The following is a 21,645-nucleotide window of genomic DNA, read 5'->3' as shown; positions in this document are numbered from 1 at the left end:
CAAATTATCCCCAAAGCAAAACCCAAGCCCCCAAAACCAAGTGTAAAATGGAGTCAAAAAAGTCCCACCAACTAACGCAGCTACCTAAAACCCCGACTGGCGAAAGAAAAACGCCAACTAGCCAACCGTGCCCTTAGAGGGGAAAACTTTGCCACCCAAATGTGCCCACCGCTGGTGCGAAGCGAAAATGAAGGTCCCTGGTAACACGGTCACCTACCACCATCGCCAAATCCGTCCACCCTACCGCTCCCTCGTCGAAAGCCCAGTAACGAAGCGGAAAACTTGAGTTCGCTGGCTGGTTGGTACTTCTTCCCATACCTCCACATTTCAGTCTAGCGCCCCCCTTTGATAGCACTAGCACGCTTTGGCTTTAGGACTTTGTGGCGGATTGGCTTTAGGGTGGGGAAATGGAATCACATCGTAGTTACCGAGGCCGATTGCGGAATGTCACAGGTGTAGTGTCTCTGTGTGTCTCTGTGTGTGTTTGCGTACCGTATAGGAATCCAAGGCCGCAACCACATGGATATTGCTTGAGGGTTTTGCACGAGGACATCCCCGTAGTCGAGAAAGCCCGGGAGGAGGTGGAATAGATTTATTACTGCACCAAAAATTCACCCTCTCCAGTAGGACACGGTGGGGTCGGTGTGGACTCCGGCGCTCCAACGAGGGGCACACTCCCGCCAAAGACCTTCTCTGTCCCTCGGTGCTCGAAACCCCCGGAGCTAAAACCACAGTCTCAAACGGTCTGCACCTCCGGCATGGGGCTGCTGCTGCTGCTGCTGCACATGCCGAAGGAATTAAATTCCCAATTTAAATTTATTCACTTCAGCGGTCCACCACGTTCACGGTGCAAACACACACATTGACGATGACAACTCTGGAGGGCTGGAACGAAAGGAAGCCTGGGTGGTAAACGACAGTTGGCAATGAATTTTGCTGGAACCAGTGCCACCGGTGTGCGGGAGAGCTGGCCATTGGGTTTAATAATAGCACCACACACACACATAACGGATACACTAAAAATTGGATGGTTCGCCTCAAAATTAGACCAATCGAAAGTTTTGCCAATGGCAGGGTTGCCCTCATTTTCCGATACGCTCCCACGATGCATGGGGAACGGAAACCCATCCCGTGCTCCAAGAATGGAGCAAACGTGACTGCTTTGCATATGAAGAGAATAAAATGAAGAAAGTAATCCCGTCCCGAAAGGTTGAATAAGTTGATCGTTCTTTAACCCATTTTTTTGGCACTACGTCTCTGAATTGCACAAGTTTGAAGAATTCAAGACATAGTGGTAACCCTAATTTGGCCACTTCTTCAAACTCCCGAACCGCAGCGTAATGGGTGTGGAAACTCGGACATAAAGGACACCGATGGGTTGGTTGAGAGGGAGTTTTGGGGCCTCGTGGAATACGTGACGAGTGACCGAGAGACCGAGTTTGTTTTGAAGCACTTTGCGTTTATTGAGATAGGACACGTCCCGAAACGGGCCTAGCTACGGTCAGCTACGGCGGGTCGGTCAGTCAGTTGGGAGCGCGAACGATTTCACCCACCTGCCGGATGGGTATGGAAGTGGCCGACCCTAGACAAACAGAGTGGAACGGTTGCCGGCTAGAATTAGACCATTCGCACGAAAGGCAACGGTTTCCGTTCATCTGCTACCCCCAATGCGAAACACAACAAACCGGGCCGGGCATGAGATGTTTTCGGAAAGACGGGAACGACAACCAAACCCGGAAAAGCTCCCGGCGCATAAATATGAGATCGATGATCCTCCTTTCGAGCCCGCGAACGTTCGGTTCGGTACGGGCAATCCAGCTGACCCAGAGACGGGAATCATCCCAAAAACGCGCGAACGTGCCATTTCTGATTGGACTACATTCGGTCAACTGTGGCCCGAGTTTCATGCAAACGATGCGATGCGATCCGCATACCTAACGAGCCCGCCGGCATGGAAAACATTGTTTTTGCGAGAATCTTCCACCTTGGCGGGCACCACGCTACGGCCAAAGCCAAATATTGTCCTTTAACGGTAGTACGCACCGGGTTCAGACTGTTCGCTATGTGTGCAACGAGTTCATTGCGCGTCAACTACTACTAGGGGCAATGTTGGAGTACATGAAGAAGCTAAAGCGTTGTAGGTTATGTGTATTCGAAGTACAGGTAGCTCAAATGTCTTTCAATTAAGGTTTCAAGCTATCTTCCAACACAATTCAACGTGATATTGAGTACTCTAATAATCAGTTTTAAAAAGTAAAATCTAGCCTTTCCAATTCTAGATCAATTCGTCACAATCGATCCGTCTGCATGGTACTAATAAGTCCAGAAACTACTTTAGGCCGGCATGACCTCGTAGGTCGTTACGCTAAGAGGAAGAAGTTGCAATGGATTTATTCTTTATTCAATACAAAACAACAATCAATTTAATGCGATCGACCGTGCTCAAACGATCACACTAAAGTCGCATAAAGAACGAACTTTTCTCACTTCCTTCCTTGATCGAATGTTGTATAGAAACGAAACCGAAGCTAGTTATTCTATCCTTTCGTTCTGCCCCAATATACCTCCCCCATGGAAACCAAGCTTTTGGGCACGCACTTATTATCGAGAATATCATCAACTAATAGTCCATAAGGACACGATACGGACCCGGTCTAGTTGCCACGTAATTTTCCAAGATCGTGAGCAACAAAGTAAAGCTAGCGCGGCACGAATGATGGTTTAGCGTGGTTTGCAAGTGTTTGTTTTAGTTGGAAGTGATGGTGGAAGTTTAATCTCTGCATATCTGCATTGATAAGATATGGCAATATCGAAAATTTTAACTCAACTGAGCAAAGATTTCCCCCAAGAATATCTTGCTATTGCAACAGCTAGTCAAATAGTAGCTAATTTATATTAAACAAAACAAAAACGATCGATTGCAACAATACATTTTGAACATCCTAACGATATCAAATAACTCTAAATGAACTCCACTTAAACCATGAAACCAAATAGGTGCAAATCAAACAAATTCCAACTGCAAATGAGCTCCCACTAGAACGTTCAAACAAAAACAAAAACCCCCAAAACCTCCGAATCTCCAATTAAAATGACACCAACGCACACGCAATACCATAATTCCATTGATTTGATTATCTAATAGGTGTAACTAATTCGCAATTATTATGAATCGCCCGTTCAAAATTTGCCCCCACCGAATGTTCAATAAGCGTGCCCACCGGCCCGAAAACCGCTTCCGATCTAATTGGATAAATAAATGAACCCGATCAATCGAGGTACGAGCGGCTTTCACTTCGGCCCCATTCAAATAATCACTTGACCACGGTGGTATCCACGGCCATTCTAATTTTATTTTTAACCGAAACGCGATAATTATAATGTGGACCAATACCGTATTTATGGAATCCGATTTCGTTGCTGAATGCATCCTGCATGCATTCAAATGGTTTCCAGTTTTGCGTGACGTGTCATTGTGTGGTGGATCGTGACTGATTTGCCTATTGAGAGTTGAATTGTTTGTTTTTTTTTTCTCGCTACTGGATGCAAAGTTCGCTACTGTTGTGAAGCTAATGAAATGAGATTAGACTGCTCTTTTTTGCTGCTGGGAAAAAGATGGACGATGGGTTAGCTTTCAGCGTCACATTCATATGATTTGTCAGCTACCATAGCTGTATGTGCGAGTCTCACCACCACTATTGATACGAACGTTTGTGGTAGCAGCAACCCACATGCCGAGCTCCAATTTCACGCACGTGATTTCAGCCAAACTTTTGGGCTCTTCGAGCCCGAGTTGGGGAAACAGAACACATTCCACAGCTCTCGCTGGCTTTTTTCATGCTAAAACCTGTCGATCACAGGAACGTTCCCTGCGCTGAAATGATATTTTTCGCTGCGGGACCTTTTGTTTTGGCTTAACTTTGGCACAAACACACCTGCACACACAGCACCACTGGGAAGAGGGGGGGAATTCGGGGGCAGGTTTCATTGGCAAGCGCACCGGTACCGAATTCACGACACAAAATCAAACAAAAACGCGGGAACCACGTACACATCGTTGCAGCGTTGCGTGTCCGCTAGCCGGGAAAAGCTCCGGGATATTCGCTCAGCTTTCCGCCCACGTACCTTTCATTATTTTCACCTTTAATTTCATTAAATTTATCATCGAGTTCTGGGCAGGCAACAACAACACGCTACGGTGCGGCTAAGGGCGCAAGGGCGCCCCGAAGTTGTTGTTCGTTTTCGGAAAGGGTTTCTTGTTTTATTTTTTTATTTTGTGAATTTCGTACACCGCGCTACGAGTTTTGGAAACGATACAAGTAGACAAGTAAGAATCCAGAGGGGAGGAAAACATGTCTAGCTTACACTACATTTCCCCGAAAGCTTATCACGGTCCTGCTGCTACTGCTGGAAAAGGATTCTTTTAGCAACATTCGTACGAGCAATCCCCTTGGCAGCGCATTTCTTTTGGGGGATGCATTTCATTTCCGGTTTAATTCGTGGAAAAATACGCTACCCGTATGCCGAGCCCAGTGCCGTGTCGGTGTTTTCCATTGAAAGAGAATGTGCTTAATTTCATTCTGGCCACACCACCTCTTCCGGGCTGTGCTAGCAAAAGGAAACAATTTAATTTCACAAAATCCTGATAGAAAAACGTTTACAGGAGAGGGTTTATGGGAAATTTGGAAAATTAAACCTTGCATTGTTACTTTTTGCCGTTAACCGTTACTATGCAAACTAATCACGTAACTAGCATAAATAACATCGGTGCTTAGTCGGTTGTACCACCCGTGAACCGCATTTTTCAATTAACTGCATTTGAATCCAATTCGTACATGTGCGCGATTACGCCGCTTAACGATGATTCCATGTTTTGTGAAGTCATACCACGAATTGTTAGCGATGAATGAAATATTGGATTTTGGAAAAATGCACAACAATGTTCCTGTGTTCCTAAATTTACAACAAAAATAAATTATACAACGACTCACATGACAAGCTTTACTGAGATAATTGTTATTTCATCAGTGTAATCATATCCCTCCGATTATTTAAATATTATTTCAACGTCCTCCTCCCTTCACGTTCCTTTGTGATACAATTACAAAATTAATCGTACCATCCATTCAAGAATGCAAATGATTCCACTTTTAACGCACACAGCTCCAAAATTCTCTCGTACGAGCAATCCGTCGCAGTAATTTGAAAAAAAACCCCAACCACACACACACATATCCTGCGGGACGCGATTGCGATTGATTATTTCTCATTCGTATGCAACACCCCGTTTCGAAAATGCTGCACTTCAATCCCACGTGCAGCAGCCTTCTAGCAGGAGTTTAAAATTCCGTCTGTGTCCAGCGCTCTGTCGCTGTGACATACTCGCACATTAAAAGCCGAAAACAAAACGAAACGAAAAAGTAACTCTACTCGACGACAACGCACCAACCACCCGCGCCTATCATTAAACCGCGCTACACCTGCTCACCACCCTTTTTCAATGCCAAGGTTTTTCGGGCGCCCTGTCGTACTTTGTCGTAGCTCTCATTCCGCTTTGACTCCACAGCCAGACACGGCTGATTTCAATGATTCGAAGAAATGAAGCAAATACACAAGAAGAAACACTTACGCACACCGGTACCGGCATCGCTCACGTACTATCTCTGTTCGGCGATGGAGGGAGGAATCGAAATTCCAGCTGTGATCCGGCTACTACCCGACGAATCGAACCGAATCCGTGGACCCGGGGATCGGTGAACTTACCTGTTGAGTAGAAGAAACGGGAAAGCAAGAGAGGAAATTGAATTCAGCGCTCCGGTATGAAGTATTACGAATTTTGAATACAATCGATGGAAGGAACAAACAAACACAAAAAAAGGTTGATGAAAGCTAGGTACGCATGCTGATGGAACGAAATAGAGATGAGCGAAACAATCGACATCGAATCAAACGCAAAGTGCTGTCGTCGGTCGATATCGTCGCCAAGTGATCAATTTTCTTGGAAGAATGTCCAATGAAGCGTAAACCGATCACGTACAACATCACATTCGTATTTATGCGGCTGTGTTAGCATCGGTATTAGTTTTGATTAACTCGCCTACACACGTTTACATATAGACCCATTCAAGTCTGTGGTTGATTGTATGGTGGCGTCTTAACATGGTTAATGAAGTGTAATGTTCTTCCTTAAAAATTGTACATATAAATCTGTATCAAGAATAATTTGCTGAAATTCAGCATTATTGTTTTGCGCATTGAAAAAGGCACAACAAAAGCCAAATGAAATACCAAGGATACGTGTTTTTTTTTTCATTTGCAATCTTAAAGCCCCACACTAGTCATACCGCTTGCAAGAGCTTCGAGACGGCCACGGTGTGCCATCCTACCGAGAAGAGTAAGAGCGTACCAAAAGGTACACTACTATCGTGCAATATCTTCCAACCCCATCTGGCAACTGTCCAACCCTCTAAATCGCTTCGTGTTCTCGATCTTAATGCAGCTTAACCATTACATACCCGTGCCTTCTTACACCCTTGTCAAGATAAAGCAATTCACATTTCAACCGGTCGATTAGATGGGTTGCAGTTTGCAGGACAACACAACTAATGAACTCTTTCCCAGTTTCTCATACGACCCGGGCACGAAAGGGCAGCAAGCATCCAGCCCCGTCTTGGAGCTCGGCAAAGTAATTGCGATATTCTTTTAGCGAATGTTGATAATGGGTGCAGTAGATTGCATTGCTCTTTACACGACAAGCTGCAAATTAGTGTGTATGGTTTTTTTTGCCAAAGGACTACAAGCACGATGTCACTAAAGCGGATGAAAGTGAACCACAACATTAAGAATAAAATGTTCTCCATGAGGGTAACTCGTATGAGAAAGAGAGAGAGAGAGTGTGTACTTGAAATAATAAGAAGAGTTTTCAATTACTACGTATTGCTTATAAGAACAAGAAGAAACCTTAACGATAATTACTGCACAACTTTATTCAGAAGACTATGATTGAAAAAATGTCCCATTTTACGTTCCGATGTTGGATGTGCAAAAAAGAAATAAACAATTTCCATCAAATGGTTAAGTGTCTGACTTGGTACAGACACAAATACAACTTCTTTCATTAACACACCGGTAACGCCGTGAAAACGCCGTCCTCATCAAAATGAGGTGTAATGCAAGGGACCGTACCGTCGTGCTCGTTTCCTTGATACGCCTTTTCCACGACAACTTTTCCGTCCACTTTTTGCAGTCAACCGTGTACTAATTGAAAATATATTAAACTTTCCCCATTTAGTTGCCTATCGCCCGATCCACCCCCGGAGAGGCTCGCAAGATCCCGGGCTTGATGGTCAGCCACAGAACGGTGACACAAGAATCTCGCTTTTGCTGAAGCGGTTTCATCACCACCAGACCAGAACAACCTTGTCAGGGGAACGGAGGGAGATTCCTCTGGTCCTGTGAATTCTTCACCCGTCCCGATTGATGAGATCACACTTTACGACTGTTTTGTAACTTTCACCATCTTTTTTTGTGAATCCTCTTTTTTCCCCAAACAGCAAGCGGTTGAGTTCGATGTAGTTTGTTTACTCATGGACTACACGGTCCGGGAGGATCTTAAGATACAACTGATCCACAAGGCATTCATAATGGCAAATAGGAGCAACAAACATTTAATACATTGATAATTGATTATACCCAATTCTTGTTTAAATCCCGTCCCGCATTAATGTTACTGAATGTCGAAAAGTGAAGCTGAAATAACATCGTTATAAACAGGACGAACAGAGCTAAACGCAATGGAAAATAAAATCATCTCTTTAACGTGAATCGAATTAGAAACATCACATAAGATAAAAATAAGCACGAGCGAAATGCATAATTAAACCGTACTTCAAAGCTCCTTTGAAGTGAGTTTACCGGTAACGTGTTTACAAGAATGGAATGTTACATGTTACATGAGCAAACATATGGTTCCTAGTATTGCGTATTACATATCACATGAGCCGTTAGATTCTCTTGATATTTTTAAATTAAGCAAAAGTATACTCTTAAACATCTCTTCACAGCAAGTTTATAATACAAACAAAAGTTATGCAGTAAATATTTAATACACAATTTAACGCCAAGTCATCGAGCGAAAACCACACCCTGTGTATCTCGCTCGTTCCAGGTAGCTGAGAGTTGCAAATGTTTTCCTATTTGTCCTGTGTTTCCCTTCCCACAGTGCTGTACATACCTACACCAACTAATCACCAATTTGTTCGCGTCCGTGAGTTTAGCGTACACATTGCCCCGTCCCCTCCTCCCCTCATACCCAACACTCCGCACCAGAGTTGCGAGCAATCTTGCCAAAAAGTTTCCGTTTTCGGTTCACTCATCGCACACACACACACCACTCATATTCCATGTGCACCGGAGAGCACACCAATTAGCACCGAGCGGTACACAAATAGCATACGACGCCCACGTTGCTGCCGGTATGGTGTGGCGAGATCCCCCCTTACCAGAAACTCAAATTAAACTTTCAGCTAATAAGGTACATTCGCCGTCTTCACACCCGTACATCACACCGGCCGGCACCTGGTTTGGGGGTTGGGAAGCTGCCCGTACCGAAAAGCCTGTCGCTAAGATGCCCTTGCGCTGACGACCCCCCCAACCATTAACCGGCCAGGGTTATCTGCACGGTGCAAAATTCCTTCCATAGCGGCCGTAAGGCCAAGACAATGTATGACAAAGGATGTACACAATTTTCAAACTTTTTCCTTTTACCCAAAACCCATCCTCAGCCTCCCCGGCTAAGTCATCAGACTTTTTATCCGGCAGCAGAAGCATCGGCAACGGTAGCAATGAAACAACTAGAAAACAGTAACCCCGGTGTCTTCGTAGGACCACCCCGACCACCACCGCCCTGCCGGATTATTTAGTATTCATACGTGCAACGTGACATCCCCTGGCTGGCGGAAGATTTGCGCCCGACCCGACGACACTCCACCGCCACACTGCGCTGTAATACGTAGACGCTTCCACCACAGAACATATATTGAGTTCAACGGCTGGGATGATGATGTCGTCCCGCCGCGGTACCAGGAAGTCGAGGGCGTACAGCAGCAAAGTTCCTCGCGCTAGACGTCAACTTCAACATCCGCTGACAAGATGCACAGCCCGGCTCAGTTCACCAGCCCACCGATTTCCCCGATCTCCGCCGCACCCTCATCGAAGCTGCGTCATCAAGTTCACATTTTATTTCCCTCACCAGCCCTCTTATCGTTTGCATGGGGAGGGCGGCAGGAGTTTGTTGCCCATATTCCTCACCCCGGTACGCCCCGGTAGCTGACAGTGTCTTCCGCCTTAGGTTGATCGTCGGGCCACCGGCTTCAGCTTCGCGTAGGAGCGAAAGTTTCCCATCTAGCTCACGTGCGGCTCACGTAACTGGAGCACAAACATATTTCAAACTGTGTGTGTGAACAGTATGTTCCCTCGACCGGCTCAATCTCCCCCTGAAGAGGGATTTCGTTTAGATCCTTTGCCGAAGAAAGTACGACGCAGATTTTATCCCGAAACATTCCGAACAGATTCGGTGACCCCAAAAATCTACACAACTTTGTAGTTTTTTTTTCTTTTCTTCATAGTGGCGTTTGGCGAACTTTGGCCCCGAAGCATTACTGGACAACTTCCAGAAGGCGGAAATGAATCGAAAAGTTTTCCAAATGTCACAACGGTTGACAGCATTCGCTGTGTCCGTCCGTCATCCTCCAGTCAATGTATCGAAGCGTTCATTGCGTCAGGGAAGCTTAACGCGTTGTTTTTATTCCATGCAATCATCCACTCCACTATGGTAGCGTACGAAGGGCCTTTTCTCGGAACGCTCAGAAAACATAGAACAAGATTATCCATTGAAGCAAACTTCCGACCGATGGACGAGCTTTCGACTCCCTCTGAATGGACCAAACTTATGGAGGTTTTCCTTTAGACGTATCAGGTGATCTGATGTGAATTAAATAGATTGTACAAGTATTTGCTGTGAGAGGTACATCCAGAAGCAATATCTTTGCTTGAATATCTTTGGAATACAGGTAACAGATGCAGGTAACAAACCTTTGGAATGCTGCTATGTGCAAAATAAAATCAACCAGAAAAGACTTTATTTGACTTATATTTTCGATGAATTCTTAAATATACTGCTTTAAGAGTTTAAAGCTTTAATAGTTCGTTTGTATATCATCTGTACCATGCCAACTACTTTAAATTGATCCAATGATTCTATATCAATTAAATATAATTGAACTTTTGCAGACCAAATGTTACTAAAAAGCACCATAAAAACCTACATAGACTATAACCGAAGTACTTCCACCAGAGCCAGGAACGAGCCACCGGAGCCGCTTACAAGTGCACGTTCTACACTTCGGATCACTGATTGCACGCGGTCACCCGGCAGAAAAACCAATTTCCTATTACCGATGATTTATCGTCGGTAATTCACAACTACCACCGGACCGGGCCATCGGGTGCTTCGAAAGCGTGGTGGTGCCCGGTGGTGGTTGTGGTACACGATTTCGATCAGCCTGCCAATGTCCGGAGTGCTGCTCCGGAGCAGGATCATGTTTGAGCGTGCACCCCGAGAGTTGAGGTGACAATTTATTAACGTACGATTTATCGATTTGGATCTCCAGTCGTGTGTCGGGGCTTGAAACATGTAGTAAAAAGCTAGGTATAACTCCAGGCGTAGGAGAACTATTCACATGCTGTTGGCCTGAGACATAGAATCATTTCATTTAATCCTCTTTAGTTTGAGCACCGAAAAACGGGACGTTTGTAAGTACATAATTCAGTAGTTTGAGAATGTAACTTCAGTAGCAGAAATATGTGCTTATCAGTGACAAGAGTGATTATCAAACGTATTATATATCTTCTGTTTCGACTCTTAGCATTGTAAACTCCATTTGAAAGGCAAGGGCAATCCGTGAAATGCTATTCGAACCGATGATTAAATCCCAGCATCTATACATGGCACACACATCCGTGTGGATATCAATTCAAATTTTCTACTTGAATAGTCTTTTACATGAAGCATAACATGAAGCATCCTGTTAATTCGGTGTTGCTTTGAAGAGAGCTACGTTTACAGGTATAGGATTATTCCCAGGCAGACTATATTTATAGAGGCTTATCTAACGCTTGCTTTTGGACATCAATGCAACATTCACTTGAAACACAAAGTATACATTCCAAGAAAACACTAAGACTAATAAGAATGTTGCATCCAAGCCAACTCTAATCAGCTTGTCATTATTACACACTGGCTTTTTCGTTCGTGTAACAAACTCAAGCAGTAATAAACAACGACTCTTGTTTCGTTGTAGTGCCCTTCCTGCAGTGGCTCAGAATCACTGTTCCTTAGAATTGTTTTATAACACACCACACCCTTCCAATTGCCGTCCAATCACCTTCTCTCTCATCCCTGTTCTGTAGCCCTCTGTAGCACTCGCATCGCAACTCAACCCCAACCCCATTCGCACCACTTATCTACGCAAATGCTCAAGTGTTGACATGAGCTTAATCTTCATCAGACCAAAACAGACAAGTCGCAAGTTCTGCGCGAGAACGTTCGCGTATCCAGCCAGCCTATCGGGGCACACGCATTTGTGTGCCCATTATCACCTTCCAGGCACCCGGTCCGGTGGTGCGGTGTGGCCAAAAGTGCTCCGAAGAACCTCTGCCCACGTCCATGCCATCCGCTCGCTGCATACCGACACCACATGCAGAGCCCACAACGTTCCAGAGAGTCCACAACACAGTACGGAGAGGCAGGGGCAGAGCATAATTATCATTTTATTCGCATAAAATGCAAAATTTATTATAATAGTTCGTTAACATGGAATCGCTAGTTTATAAATTATTTATTAAGCGATGCCGAAACACCCGACGACGTGCGTCCATCTGTGTTCATAGGCGGTTGTGCAAAAAAAAAACACACACACACACAAAAGACGTGGAAGAGAAACACCACGCTAACCGAAGAATGAGGCTTAAGTAGGACAAACTGGATATATCACCCTGGTTCTTATGTTCAGCGTGCTCGCGAGTCGCCCGGCGACCACTTTCTACGGGAAGGTGTGTATGTGTGTGTGTGTGTGTTTCGAACAATCTGCGACGACGAACGTCGATTGTCCGGAAATGTGATGAAAGTGTGGTAAACCACCGCAAAAGAAACCGGCGACAGGCGAACGAGATCGACATCCCCCCAGAAGGTGGTATGCTACCGCGACAGCTATAGGCCACACACTGTATACAGCGTCCTACATGTAGAAGAAGCAACATACCCACACACATCCACAAAGACCCTTTCAATGCCAAAAGCCTTCAACCAAGACGCCTCAGTACGTCCGGGAAGGTTCTCCCAGTGTGTCTCGTGTGTATGTGTGTTTAGTATGCAAAGCAGTGTGCCCACCATTGTTGGGCGAGGAGTGAGCCCTTTTGCTTTGCACTTGCGATATGTCAGTGAACTGCGGGTGTTGGACAATGCTCTGCCTGCTCCAAAACATGGCTCACATACACACACACACACAACCCTCGGGGGAAATTTGCCGGCGTTTTTGCTTTCCTAATGCTACGATAGCTTGCAGTCGGAGATTTCGTCCCACCGAATGTGGTCCTCAGTTTTTTTCCTGGACAATACACTTAAAGTGTGTGTAGTGTCCCTAAAGGTTAAGTTCCCTTTCGGGAGTCCACGGGAAATGAATCGAAGTGTACGCTTTTCGCGTGCCACTCCACCAGAGCTCTATGCGCCTGTCGAACTACTTCAACGGTCACCTAACACGACAGAAGCGTGATGTAGATGAATGGTTAGAAAATGTTAATCATATCCTTATCCTTTGCCGCGTCCGTTCCCCATTTCCTCCCTTATTATTCTGTGAGAAGACGGGTGCCAACATAAAAGCCTCATTGCCAGCGTGCTCATGCTCCTCAACCCCAAAAAAAGCCACTGCCAAAGTAGAAGGTTGAGGGGGGATAAAGTATGGAATTTTATTAATCAAATTATGCCACCGACGGGAATTCGTGGCATTTTCGGTCAATCCTTCCAAAAACTCTTCCTTTACCGCCACTCACTCTCTCTCGTACGGAAATCACGCAGGGAGCGGCTTTTTGCATGGCCGTTATGTACTTGTCCGAGGCAAAAGTTGTCCTTCCTAAGAGGGTCCTTCCTTTTGCCCGATTCCGGTTCCAATTATGCCCGGCCCGGCAACACAAATGGCCTACCCCCAGGACAAGAAGAAACTTTCCATTCGCACTTTGCTTAGTTTTACTCCTGTCGCTACCACAGCGTGCCTCGAAGTTGCCCCACCACTGAAGTTTCGATGCGGTTGTTGTTCTTCCCCACGCGAAACACGGCCACATTGTCGGTAAATCATTTTTTACGACTATTATGACGGGAAAATGGGAAGAAAGGGAAGAGGTTGTGGTTTTGGCGGGCACAGGACACACAACCGATACGCTCAAATCGTTGCGACTGGCTAAAATCAGAGCGCGCTCAAGCGGATGGCTCCACCGGCGAAGGGTATTCCGTTGAATTGACGCCAACAAAGCTACCGGGGGTGGAAGTATTGAGAGGCCCTGGGCGATGGGGGTGCACGGGAGAGCGGTGGTCCTAATATTGGAAAAGTTTCTATTTAGTGTTCCAGTTCGTCGTCGTTACCTAATTCTAGCAGTGAGCAGAAATTACTCTGCCCGGAAGTACTCCCGTGCAGGCAACCTTTAACAAACCTCTGGAATACACAAGAACGAGCGTGACATGTTTATGGAGAGGCGGTGGTGGTTCGGTTTAATCATTAGTGAATGAAACTACACATAAATAAGAGCGTATAACAAACACGACCGCAACGCATTGCCGGGTTTGGATTTATTCAACCTCCGTTGGTGTTTTTGTACCATTTCTTACACTGACACAGAAAAACGTTAGAAACGTAAGCGTAAGCGCACAGGTAAGCGTTAGAAACAATCAAACCGAGTGGACATTCTTCAACCCTTCGAGCCCGCACACAAAACATGCCGTTTTACAGATAAAGCCGACACTGGAAACATGCTTGCTTGGTCCAAATGTCATCGTCGTAAAATAAATCGTTCATCCTTGTTCACCATTCCACCATCATCACCGCGCTTTAGAAGACCAGCGCACATATCAGCAGACCGATGGTGGGGGTTGAGCAAAAAGAAAAGCAATCGCTTGTAGAAGGATGTCCTTTCCTGCTTTCTTTTTACTAGCAAACTAGCAGAGTAGAGATCCTCCAGCATGCCCGCTAGCCCGCTTTCACCGAAACCGCACCGAGAATACATTGCGCGACAGTCGTCGTCGTCTTTGGGCGAATTACACGAATTTCTTGCAGCGCCTGTATTTCCACTGTGCCAAGGGTTTTTACGCTCACAATTTACCGTGAAAAGGTGGCTGCGCAAAAAATTATCTAATAATTTCTCGCTCGCTGCCGTGCGATGTCAGAGAGTGTGCACCGAGGAAGAGACCATGTGCGGCTGGCGATGACAATTCGCCTTCCAGTCCGTTTTTTCTTTCCGCCTACCCTCGACGACAGATCGAGCCGGCATTCGTGCCCCTGTGTAAGAAACGAGCCAGGGCAGAATGGCGACAATTTATACGAATTCTGGTTCGGATTTCTTATCCCCTTATCCGGCATTCTGGTTCCCAAGCATTCAAGTATCAGTTGGCAGTTGGCAATGTGCAGCACCACAGCGAGAGAGACAGAGCTTTTCGTCGCTTACTTCGCAACCGAAACCGATGTCTACACCCCGCCTGGCTAAATCCCGGATTGCATCTCAAAAAAGCTGCCCGAAACGTCCGCGTGCTTTCCTTGTTCCGCGTGCTGGTACTGCTGTGAAGCTTCACTGTGTGCCATCGTACCGGTGCAAATAATATAAATCCAACCGATTCAACGGGGGACGGGGGGCCGGGGCGGCGCGGGAACGTTCATTTGCTCATTTCATATTCATAAGGATTTAAAAATACACCTTCAAATATCTATCAAGCTGAATAAAACATGAAAACCGAGCGGCAAGGGATAGCACAATACACGAACCGGCTGATGATCATCGCCGCCATGATGATGATGATGATGATGGTGGTGAAGAAACAATTTCAGGTACGATTCTCGCTCGGCTGTGCGAAACTAGTTCTTGGCTTGGAGCAGCTTTGCTTACCCGGCTAGCTAAGGGCACCATCATGGGCACATTGCTGTGTTGGTAAGATTTATTTGCAAGCTGAGACAAATCTTTTTGCCAGCCCGATTAAGATGATGTTCAAGTTGGTGTTAATTTGCTTGGTATTTTCTTTTGAATCCACTGCAACATTCTCATCTACAAACTAACAACAACAAAAAGATACAGGCCTCAAGCTGGATTGAAAGAAAAGGACTATTCATTTCCGTTTTTCCCTTCAATTGCTTCTGATTTTTTTTTTTATTTCCCCATTCTATATCGCACGCAAGCAACAATCACCTACAATGTCTCCGCCTAAAAGTCCCACACACACACGTTAGGCCTGTCCCGGAGATTTTCCTTTGCCTCCGTCATCTGTCTGGTGGCAGCGCATTCATGCAAACATATCATTCAAACATCGTCGTCCCGTCAGCCAGCGGGGAAGCAGCCGCCTACCAGCAAACGAATAAACGGTACGCGAAAAAAGTCCTCAGCCTCGCTCGCTGTCGGTCAGGAAGCGCAGAACAGCCACCGAAACTGACACCGACACATACGTTTCGAAGGGCGCGCTTCTTTTCACATTTAAGTTGTTCCCATCAAAACGTCAACCGGCTCCGCGGCCTGGGCCTGTCGCGTTCGCGTAGCGCTCACTTCACTCAACCGGGTTTAAAACGGAAAGCGGGGAGGGGGGAGGGGGTGCAAAAATCCACCCTACTGGAATGAATGTTTTGGAACAAGCAAGGGAAAGCGAAAGCACACAAACGCACACACACACACACACACACACACACACACACACACACACACAGCCACCACCATGACAAGGACACGGTTTCATCTTTCTTCTACCGGCTTTCGCTGCACAACACAAATCTTCTGCCAAGTAGCGGGTTAGGTTTTTTTTCCAAAAAGACAAAATAAATCATCCTCAAACCGCGGTAGACCACCTTGGTCCGGAGGAGTTTGGTTCTTTGGAGTGTTTTGCAGTGATTTGCATTCATCTCGTGGCTTTCGAGCGCCGGGCAAAGCCGTCAAAGGAGGAGGACGGCATCGGGGCAAGCGCGCCCGGGAAATGCATAATCTATTTCCTCATAAAACTAAGTTTGATGCAGCGAAAAGTTATCAAAAACTAATCAACCCCGCAGCCGTTGTACTCTAGAGTCTAGACCACTAGCGAGCTTATTCTAGACCTTCTGCACAAAGTATGCTGCTGTTTGGCAAAGGATTTTTTGCTTCCCATTCGTTGGTGTAGGACAGAGTACGAGATCGAATCGTATCGACTTTTTCAATTCGTTCCGCCTAATAAATAGTAGAAGATTAAACATCGGTCATAATATTTGGAATTATTATTTTTAGCAATTTTAGTGTCGAGTGAGTAATCGAAGCTATAAGAAGTGGAAGGATAATATGAATTATTCCTATAGGAATGCATATAATCTAATGTTTGGCCATGAAAGATAGTAATTTGGTGCATTTGCATTTAAGCACCTTCAAGCTTAGAACAAATTAAAATTTTGCATAATTTTGTAAAAAATTTGTATAATTTTTTAAGATGTTTCAACCTTTCTTTAGTATAACAATTATAGGAACATACTTCATCCTATCAAATTATCGCGAAACGTTAGCAAACAGAATACGCTACGCTTGCAACCATTTCAAGTAAGTCGACAGCACGATTCAATAAACCACTTAAATATAAATTGTTTTAAATGCTCACCCATAGGTACCGCACACGTACCGAAGTCATAAAATATCATTTCACGTAAAAGTTGGCCTTCAACGGGCCCACCATACCTCCATTCCATTCTCCACTCACTTACAGGAGGAAATTATTATCGTTCATGAAAGAAGACGCATCTTCACCGGTCTACTTCACACACTTGCCGCCAAAAAAAAAAGAAAACTCCCCACGTACTAGGCCCTACTAGAAGTAGAATAGAACTCCGCTCGGCATAGATCGAACACCACTTCCCAGACTTCGGAAGTGGCTTCATCACGTATTCGATATTAAACTTTTACTTTCAATTCTCGCCGCGACATACCGAAGCGTCGTGCAGTCTCTGTCAGTCTGTACAGACAGCGGGAAGCATCCTTTTTTGGTGTGTATGGGTGTTGTTTTTTTTTCCTTCAACCCCAATGCAAACTTAAGAAAGAGAATCGATGAGCTTAGTTAGCATCCTGCCGCACAAGAGAAGCGACCCATCCGAACAGAGCTCGGGCAATGGATTCAAACCGAGTGCGCCCAGAATCCACCACCGGGAGCAGCGAGCAGCTTCTTTAAGTAAGCTGGCTGCCGCCAAACAACCAAGCAACGATAGAGAATCGATTTTTGTCTCACGTGACCCCACACCAACGTTCGGGGTTGCAATATCGATTTCTGTGTTTTGAAATGGCATCCAACAATCTCGCTTCTTGCTTTCATCAGCGCGTTGAAGCTGCCCGCGCGCCGTGAAGAGGACCAAACCCCATCATGCGAAAGCTCATCACGATCACGCTAAAGCTTTGCGTCGCATTTTTATGCTCGCGCACCATACCACACCGAAGCAAAACGGAAGGTTTGGCCTTTTAACCGACAGGCAAGGCACACGCTGTTTTAGCCCGTTTTACGATATGCCTTCAATCCTTCAGCCGGCACGGACGGGTCGGTTCTGGCGAAGGTGCTGCTGGGGAAGATGAAAATATGACAAAACTTTTCCCCCAACAAAACCAGTGGGCGGAAGGGTGGGCGCAGTTGCTTCCGTGGGGCTTTGGGTGGGGCTTGGGGTCGATCGATCGCACTCTCGCACCTGCCTAGCAACCCGGATGGCAACACATCCTCTCTCCCAAGGTAACTCGATTATTTCGTGGAGTGTGACGGTGTGAATCCTGTGCACTTCTTTTTCTTGCTTTTTCCATCGTTTTTTGGGGGAATACGAGAGGGGGTGGTGGCTGAAATTTACATAATTTTCGCAACCTTTGAAACGAGCGCACACAACTTTTCCCACCTCGCAAGCCCTGTGTTTTGCTACCTTACACCTCCAACTACATGGCTTCCTGCGTTTTTGCTTTTCTTTCCCTTTTCGGTGACCTTTCGCTTTCGCTGGTGGGTTTTTGGGTGCTCCCAACTCCTCAACACACACACACACACACACACCCAGGAAAAGTTCTTTCGACCCTCTTCGTAACCGCGTTCGACAACGTTGGGATATACACATCTATTTTTGTTTTGTTTTATCCCAATCCCCCTGCATGGGCCCGCGTGTGCTCTGTGCTTCGACCATCCACCATTCGGTGAAGCTGCGGCTGTGTGTCCATGGCATTTTGGCCGTGATTTCGGTCCTCCGCAAAACGAACCACGGCCATATTTTATGGGCTGGCTGCCGTCCCATAAACTTTATGGTCGTAGTGAGGTGTGCAGATTTAAATTTCGTGAAATTTCACTCACCCTCACTCAGCTGTGAAAAAGCTCCGACAATCATGCTCTTCAAAAGCTGGGGGGGAGCAGAACAGGGGCGAAAAGGGGACTGCTACTGGGTGTTGTGACTTTTGTCTTTGGACTACGGGCAGGTGGTGCGCTGCGTTCCTCGTTAGTGGATGCTTTGCGGGAGTGTAAAGTAAAAATCTACGGGCGAATAAAGGACCTCCTTTAAGGATGGGATAAGAAATACAAAGGAATCCTGGAACAAAGTGTAGTATGTCCCGGTGTGCTTCATAGTTAACGGGCTGTGTATCTTTCGCAAAAGTAGCCTAATGAAATCATTTTTAATAATTTCTAGTGTTGTATATTCATAACACTTTGAAATACCATTTTTTTCATTAAGATTGCTGATTAAGACTGAGCAAGTGAAGAGTGTTCACAATAACAATCTTCAAGCAAGAAACAATCTAATGTACCTTCCACAAAAGCTCCTTATTACACTACAATCCACACAATAATCCTGCTGAGAATTTATCGTTCTTTAACGCGCGCTCACCAAAAAAACATTACCAAAAATCTGTCTGCTCCTTATCTCAATTAAGATAAGTAGCAAAGTGAACAATTGTTTAAAATTTCCCACCTTCTCCACCGCCCAGGATGGTAGATTTTCGTCCAAGTCTTTCAGCGTCCCTGCATTGATCTCATGATATTGTCCCCTCGCCGAGTTCAAGCTCATTTTAACAACCGACACGCGCGCACACCAAAGTCCTCCAGTCCAAACTACAGGGTTTACCTAGCCAATCCGGCATCGTCAAAGCGTTATCGGTCGCCGTAAATACTTTTTCGGGCAACATAAACCCTCAATTGGGCACTGTCATTTCTATTCGAGCCTTGTGAAGTATGAATCGGGCATAGTACAGAATGAAAGCGTCCTACTCTTGAAGGTGTCAAATCGGTCGCTCCGGTGTGTTTGATCCATGAAGCAGTTTAAAAATACGTATTTTGCATGTTGTTTAACTTATTATGTGTTATTTTAAAATGTTTACCTAATTAAATCACCAAATATATTGTATTAAAAAAATATATAAAACCAAATTGCATTGTACGGGGTTGAATTAAAAATTTAAAAAAGGATTTTGAATATTTTTTTATGTAATTAAACTTAAAAATAGTGAATTTTCTTACATATCGTTTAACTGATACTCGCAAAAAAGTATTATTTTACAGCTAGAAAGCAACAAAATATAAAGTAGGCCCAATTCATTCTGTACTTTGCCCGATTCATACTTCACAAGGCCCGAATAGAAATGACAGTGCCCAATTGAGGGTTTACGTCGCCCGAAAAAGTATTTACGGCGACCGATAACGTTTTGACGACGCCCGATTGGCTAGGTAAACCCTGTAATGCCGCGGTGTCATGTTTTTTACCCATAAAATACCCTCCCCATTTAAAGATTTTCTCCAATCCCACGGACGTTGCGAAGCGCGGCCACTGCTGCTGCTGGAGCACCGAGCAATTCTGTCAATTTATATAAATAGCCGCTTAATTTGCTTCATTAAATGGATGTTGGTGATCCTCCGCACACTTTGCCTTAGCCAACGCGTTTACCAGAAAGCTCACCTTGCCCTGATCCTGCCCTTTCCGAAACCCCCGAACAAGTCTATTAGCTTTCAGCGAAGAAACTAAGGACGAGAGAGAGAGACAATCGTTTTGCGTGTGGTTTGCGCTGTCGTACCCACTGACCCGTTCGCACGCGCATCGCCATCAGGGTACACCGGTTCCCGGAACGATTAGGCAGCGATTGTCTCTCCCGCGCCAATGGTAAAGGTGCGTGCCAAAGACAAAACGACCTAAACAGCCAGACCCCCTCTGTCACCTCTAAAAAAAGGTTCACCACGTGGCAAACGGTAGCGCCCGGGATGACCCGCTTACGGCTAAAGTAGCACCATTTTCGGTACGATTTCCTAGTCGTTCATACATTTAAGATGAAGAAGGTGTTTAAGTTCAGAGCGGGGATCGAGCATGGCTACAGTGGCTTCGTTCAGATGGCCAGAAGAGCAGCTCGTGGAAGTGTGCTTTGACCATCGAGCATCTTAGCTAGCTTTCTATTTCTATTACACGAAATACTGATAGTGGGAACAGATCAGTAAGAAAACACCGCAAAACGTGCAAAGCTTTAAGCAGACCATCAGAGCAGCTGCCAAACGGGGTTTTTGGGGGAAAATCGTGTCCATCTTCGAAAGAACACAACACAACACAAGCGTCGAAATAGAGCAACACTCTGGCATTTGGCTGAATTATTAATGGGAAAGCGAGACGACTTTTCCTCTTGTCACCGGAGACCAATTCGTTGGTTCGATCCAGATACGAGTGCCGACTGTGCTTGACTTACATCGGACGACAGGTTTTCACTTTCTATCCAGTGGCCGGCTAGTTCAACCAACCTTTAGGATGCTTCCCTCAAGAGACGATGGTTCACGGTGGTTTAAGGAGCGGACAATACTGACTAACACAGTTTCACAGCTTTTGACAATCAAACGATGAGAATGAACTCTTATATTTCCGTTTTTGACCATTTAAGGTACGTAGTTTAAGTTGAAGTAGCAGTTCAATTCCAATATTTTAAAGTTTGGTAGGCAACAGTAGTAGCTTCACCAAATCCTTCACAGTTTCCGGTCTAATCTGGATCACTTTGGATCACTGGATCACTAATCTTTGGTCTAATCTGGATCACAGTCCGCTGTGATAAAATTCCAACTTCTGGCAACTGAACGACGACTAAAGGAGTGTCATTTTGCTAAACGTTTTGCTAATATTGTACCAAACGAAATGAACAGCGAGGACATAATAGATATTGCAGTTAATAGCTTTTACTTTAAGAATATATAATTTACAAATACGTGCTAAACTTTAAAGCACATTAAAATTCTTACAATATTGCTAATCAAATGTTTAAACCTTTTGTTCGTCGCACTTTAAAAACAACCCCATTGCCCACCTCACCGCCGTTCGGCGATTATCAGTAAAACGCTAATCAAAATCGCAC

The 21,645-nt window shown here is 45.3% G+C and overlaps 1 protein-coding gene across 9 annotated transcripts in view; it reads right to left on the bottom strand.

Moving 5' to 3' along the window:
- Positions 1-21,645, bottom strand: part of LOC1281190 (uncharacterized protein CG43867) — a 178,842-nt gene that overhangs the window by 141,531 nt on the left and 15,666 nt on the right. The window contains exon 2 of one of the 9 annotated variants that reach the window (XM_061642015.1): positions 5,630-5,763. The exons of the other annotated variants lie outside the window; for them this stretch is intronic. The gene's annotated coding sequence lies outside the window, so the exon portion shown is untranslated. The remainder of the gene's footprint in view (positions 1-5,629; positions 5,764-21,645) is intronic. 9 annotated transcript variants of the gene reach the window in all.

Source organism: Anopheles gambiae, chromosome 2 (genome assembly GCF_943734735.2).
Source record: "Anopheles gambiae chromosome 2, idAnoGambNW_F1_1, whole genome shotgun sequence".
NCBI classification, from domain to species: domain Eukaryota; kingdom Metazoa; phylum Arthropoda; class Insecta; order Diptera; family Culicidae; genus Anopheles; species Anopheles gambiae.
The sequence above is the reverse complement of the archived record's forward strand: the minus strand, read 5'-3'. Positions and strand labels throughout refer to the sequence as shown.